The sequence below is a fragment of the Lepisosteus platostomus genome, unplaced genomic scaffold, assembly GCF_059453375.1.
Source record: "Lepisosteus platostomus isolate fLepPlt1 unplaced genomic scaffold, fLepPlt1.hap1 Scaffold_61_H1, whole genome shotgun sequence".
NCBI classification, from domain to species: Eukaryota; Metazoa; Chordata; class Actinopteri; order Semionotiformes; family Lepisosteidae; genus Lepisosteus; species Lepisosteus platostomus.
In genome coordinates this window covers 241,501-247,500 of record NW_028291677.1, presented here as the reverse complement: position 1 = coordinate 247,500, position 6,000 = coordinate 241,501, and the positions used below count along the sequence as shown (strand labels likewise).

General features: G+C 42.6%; 2 non-coding genes across 2 annotated transcripts; both read right to left on the bottom strand.

The window, feature by feature from the left end:
- Positions 1 to 1,967: 1,967 nt before the first annotated feature.
- Positions 1,968 to 2,041, bottom strand: trnai-aau (transfer RNA isoleucine (anticodon AAU)). The gene has a single exon. It is a non-coding gene; the product is annotated as a tRNA-Ile (tRNA).
- A 541-nt stretch (positions 2,042 to 2,582) lies between these two features.
- LOC148632443 (U4 spliceosomal RNA) lies at positions 2,583 to 2,724 on the bottom strand. The gene has a single exon (XR_015934358.1). It is a non-coding gene; the product is annotated as a U4 spliceosomal RNA (small nuclear RNA).
- Positions 2,725 to 6,000: the final 3,276 nt, after the last annotated feature.

The window sequence follows — 6,000 nt, the reverse complement described above, 5'->3', positions numbered from 1 at the left end:
GCAATCATTTATTACATTACTATATGTGAAAATAACATTTTAGCATCATATTATTACATACAGGTCTTTAGCTTCAGCACAGTGATATATATATATATGCTCAGTGATTTATTGGTACATGCCCAGGTCAATAATCAGAATGAGGATTTATTTCCAGACGGGCTACAGGTAGTGTTGTGAAATACTTCAACACACTGGATCGCAGATTTAGACCCCCTGCACTCTTACTCCTTAAAAACCAAAGAAATGAAGATATGTAGCAATCACATTGTAACAGGGGTGACAGTGACTTAATGCTTATACTAGTGGACTTCAGGTACCTTTAGGGTACGGTGTTCCCTGAAGGGCTCTCAAACCCCACATTTCAGATGCCTAGCTGTATCGCTGATCTATTGCACCTCAGAATCACTTTTAAACCTTACCTCTGGTATCTTTAATCCCTATTGCTCAACGCATGGTGAAAGTATTGCATAAATGTGTCTGATAATGAGCAATGGGCACCTGAGAGACTCATTTGCCTGTTTCACAAATGATCATATTTGACTAGAGATTCTGTTTGGAATTCAGTTGTGCATTCTGACAGCAATCCCTTTCAAAAAACGATACATTCTGGATGAGGTCAAAGGTGCAGGAACACTGTATTTAGGATGTGTTTTAAAATCCATTGACTGATCCCCGAATCCTGAAGTTTCTTCCCATGATATCGGGCTTGCAACCACTTTCTGAAAAATGATGAAAAATACCAAAAATGAAAAAAAAAATATCAATTCTAGAGCCTAAGAGGAAAACAAGACAAATTTATATCTCCAAATAATTTTATGTGCTTCAGAAGAGCCCAGGAAAGTTTTTTGCATACATGAAACCACGCCCGTTTGCACGTAAGCAGACATGGTTGCACACACGACTTCATGAAAGCACGCGTGCATGCGAAGTCATCCTGTTGAGCATTTGAAAAGCCGCACCACGCCGCACTTGAAATAGCTCTTACATTAGTGGTAGACGCAGGAATCGCCTTTTTATTTACGCTCTTACCAACGCGATGGAAAGCAAAACAAAGCAAAGCAGAGCAAAACAACGAACAAACAAAAACCCTCACGTCCCGCACTTGCAAATAACACCGTTACGTGCCCAAGCGGTATTGTATGTCATCCTACCACTGCACCCCGGGGCGTACGGTATATGGGAACGAGCACACGCCACGAATCGTCTCGAATCACTCCCTACAGCTGTAAGGCACCTTGAAGCGTGCACCCCCAACATTCTTCTTTGCGCATCTGTGAAAGGTAAATTCTTGAACAAACTCTGAACCAGCTCTAAGGAAACTAATCAGATTAGACATTACTTTGACTCATCTTTTTACGCTCAGTGCTGGATTGCTCAAACTCCAGCTAGGGTTAGGGTTAGCATTCCCACGCTACTTAGACACTTTGTTTACGCTCAGTGCTGGATTTTGGGAACTTCAGGACGAGTGGGAATTTTCTCCTATCTGTCAATTCTGTTTTGTTTTGGAGACTCTTGGCTGCCTATGTTGTACAGTGCAGCGTGAAGGAAACATTTTCCAAAACTGTGTCAGCTCAAAAGTTGTAAGAAAACCTCTCCAGCTGCTTTAACTCTCTTGATTTTTGTCATTTAACGTGACACTCGATGTATAACTGGAGCCTCACATATGCAAATGGTGAGGCTCCAGTTCGACACCACTTTACAGTATATGACAAAAGCATGGCAGACTGTGCCATGACCGGCAGATAACTTCTGCTTATTTTTACCATATTAAACATTGGAAATCCTCCCACTTGCATTTGTGACACTTGATTTTGGCTCCACCTAATACACTCTTAAAACTTCAAACACTTTTCTCTTCTCCCGCAACACTCTTGTCTGTCGGCACTATGTGGCAGCGTTGCATGACAACCCATCTCACCACGGAAAGGAACCTAACAGCTTTGGTAAGAGAGGAGAAAAGGACCTGGCCCGTACGGGGCTCGAACCCACGACCTTGGCGTTATTAGCACCACACTCTAACCAACTGAGCTAACCGGCCTCACAACAGTGGTCCTCTCTGTGCTGACACTGCTCATGATGTTTCCCGAGCCGAAACTGCGTTTTTCCAAGCAATTTGACAAAGCCCGCCCACTGAAAACTGCAGCAGATCGTGTAAAGACGTTCAACTTTGTAATTACTGCACGCACAGGAAGCAGAATAAATTCCTCTTTTCAAACTGTCAAAGGTTTGCTTTGCGAACGCTGCAGGACATCGCACAATCTCTTTTGAACAGGGACGAACGATTTCTTATGGGGCGCAGTAAGTACAGACGTTTAAAAAGCTCCACTCATGCCGACGATGCAGCATGAAGAAGCGCAACCTAACATTTGACAGACAAAGGCCGGGCGCCGCTACGAGCAATATGAAATCAAACTGACAGCACACGGCGTTTCGCGCTGACTCAAAAGTGATCTCGACAGACGCTGTTCTCTGCATAACGCTGAAAGAGCTAAAGAGCGTTTCTGTTGAGACGTAACAAGCTCGTTTCTTTCTACCATGATGTCACCATGACCAAATCTGTCTTTAAGCACCTTGCTCAGTCTCTGACGACACTGTCAAAAATTGCTTTCGCCGATTGTATTGCAAACCGGCGGAAGCGGGGTATTGGGAAAAGTTTTCAACTAGCAATAATCGCGCCTCGGCTAAACCTCACAGGCTACGATACTGCCACTGCGCAAAGCTGATAGTTGCCAGGCAACCGCGGGGATCCTATGGAAATCGTTATCGATAGTCTCATGGCATGTCGTTTCTGTAACGCTTCATATTTGTCCTCTTCTTCATCTAGCTTGAGGTTTTGAAGAATTTCATGGCAGACAAGGTCTCCGTCGGGAACAAAGGGCGTTGTGAGAAAACCGTTGCTTATTTTCAGCAGCAGAAATACAACCCTTTAAATACAAGATGACAGAACAATGAGGAAGGGCATGCCGGGAGGAACTCATGCACTACAGAGGAAAGGGGGCGGGCACGTACAGTTCACATTCAAGCCACAAGTACTCTTCTCGGATGTTGCACAAACAAATCCTAACGTCTTGAAAGCATTGCAGCATGTTTGTGTCCCACTTCCCGTGGCTGCAGGACGACTGACACGAACGGACAAACACAATCTGTGGCGTTTAGCGTGACATAGTCTTGCAGGCATCGTGCTGTCTCACTGCAATACTATACCGCTGGAGGAAACAGTCCATCTGGCCATGAAACTCATTTAAACGTCTAGCTACAGCAACTAACTATATCATGATTTATTCAGGATGTGTGGAATCAGCACGTCCCGGAGACAGCTTCCGAAATCGTGAGCATTCTCTGGTGGTAGGGGCGTTCAAGATGGCGCTCAGGTGGGAGGTAAAGTTTAGTGGTTGAGGAGTTTTTTTTAGTTTTTCATGACCTGAATGTTAATTTTTGCTTTTTTTGACTACAGAAAAATAAGGACTTAACACTAGTTGTTTAAACTTCAGTTATAATTGAAAGAAAAAAAAACGATTTTTTTTAGGTTTAAGAATTTCGATATGAGTAACACTGGGAAAAGAAAAGAGTGCTGGGTCCTCGAAGGAGAAATCTAAGATACCTCAATCGTATATGTATAGCACTACAAGAAAATCGATGGAACTACAGGGAAAAGTGAAGCAGCTGGAGGGGACGTGGAAAGAGTGCTGGAGATGCGCTCGTACGGTAGAGCCGGAGTCCCTGCCCAGCACACCTGTGAAAACCCCGGCGGCCAAGAGAGGAAGGGGCGACCTGACGCTGGAGGAGCTCCAAACCAACATCTTTAACATGATGGGTGAGCTGAAGGAAATGATTCGATTTAATACAGTCGCAATCGAAAGTCTTAAAAAGTCCATGGACTGTGTGTTTAAAGAGGTTGAAGACTTAAAGAGTGAAGTAAAAGTTCTTAAACAAGTAAATACCGAACAAGAAAAGCATATTAAAGAACTTGAATTGAAAGTGAACGATGTAGATAGATACTGTCGACGATGGAATTTAAAATTATTTGGAGTTAAAGAGGAACGTGATAAGGACCTTGTTGCAACAGTGAAGGGTATCTGTAAAAGGACCCTGCCGGACCAGGAGGACGTAATATCGGCCATTGACTTTGTTCACAGGCTCGGGAGAGCGAACATGTCTGGGCAAGTGCGCCCCAGATCGATTATAATACAGTTCACCAAGAGGACGGCGAGGGACATGCTCTGGCGAGCGGCGAGGGGGAATGAGTATTTGAATGGGAACAAACTGAGGTTTGCAGAGGAACTGTCTGCCGCGGACAGGAGCACCAGGAACCAGCTGTGGCCCCAGGTTGAAGCTGCCAGAAGAGAGGGGAGGAGACCCTACTTTGTGGGAGCGAGGGCCTTTGTGGACGGGAAGGAGATTTGCTCCCAGTGACTGCTCAGTTAATGATTATGTTTGGTTTTATTTGTTATACCAGTATATACTAGTGTTTCTTTAGTGTTAGTTTGGAATGGTGTAGTTAAGTGTTAAGGACTGTTATAGTTCTGGTTCTTTGAAAAACTCAATAGTTTAGATAGTCTTAGAGTTAGTTATTTGCTTTTGTGTATGTCTTTTTCATGAATGCCAGAGGTACTCGAAATGTTGTTAAAAGAAAAACGTTTTTTTTGTTTTGTAAAAAACTGTGCTGAGTTTTATTTTTTTACAGGAAACGCATGCATGTTGAAACTAAAGTTTATAATTGAGAAATATTAAAGCAAGGAAAATATGATACGTGTAAAATATACAATTTGATCACATAATTACTTAATTACCTCTGGTAGTTAAATGTTTTTTTTCTGCTGCGTTTTTTTTCTCTTGTACATGACTCTGATCCTCTTGTTGTATTTGTATTTGTAAATTCTACATGTTTAATAAAAATAAAAAAAAGCATTATAATCAAGTAGCCACAGAAATTGCATCACGCTTTCATGTATGCTATTGCAGACACCAACGTTGCCTAGATAGAAAACCGAAATAGCCGTGGGTTTGCTTGCTGGTCTGAAGGATCTCTCTTCGAATCTCTATCATTTGTCAATGGAAGTAAAACGCGCTGCAATCTGATACGTTCAGAATCAAACCCGCAGCTGTTGTTCGACTTTATTTCTTGACTAATTACAACTGAGTGTCGCATGAGCAGTTACGTAAACTTGTCTGGTATATTTGAACACAAATGCCGTTCTTCAATTAAAACTAACAGTACATTGTCAGGGACATTCAGTTCTATACAAACAAGAGACAGACAAGAGAATATTCCTACCTTCATGTGGACTACGTGTTGACTTACTGATCGGAATAATTGAAAAGTTCGGGTTCATAGCCGATGCAGTGCGTTCTAATTAGAACAACAGCAACGCTGAGCTCTCAGCACCGTACTGAGCCCAGGTGTTTTTCTAAAGCTGTCAGGTGCAGTTCATTTACATGAAGGAAATCTCTTACTGGGTACGATTACAATGCAGTAAGTAGCACAGGCTACTAAGGGAGTAGCCTGATGCGTTTAAAAACGACCCGAGCCAGCCAGGAGTCGAATTTACAATCTCCTAATCCGTAGTCAGACGCGTTATCCATTGCGCCACTGGCCCTGGTGTGACACTGCAGGACTTTAACCCAGTGAGCTCAGCACTGCAACTAGTAAAATATTACCCGCGGTCCATTCTTTTCCAAAAGTGAGAAACACCTGTTTTCTACATGTTGTCTGTTTTAAAACCATATCTCTTTAAACCAAACCAAGAGTTTGTCTTTTGCACTGATATTCTGATTCATTTCGATTTCAAAGAAAAAAAAACATTATCTTCCAAAGCATCATAAAATTGTCCCTTCTTCCAGACTCTACTTCTCTCTTGTAGTAGTACAGCAGACCTTTCCAGGTGAGCAGATAACAGAGTCCGAAATGAGCTTCCTCCATCAAGCAAAGTACCTGAACATGACTCTGTCTTCATAAATGCGCCCCTGTAATAAAGAAATTAAATCCAAAATCAAGAG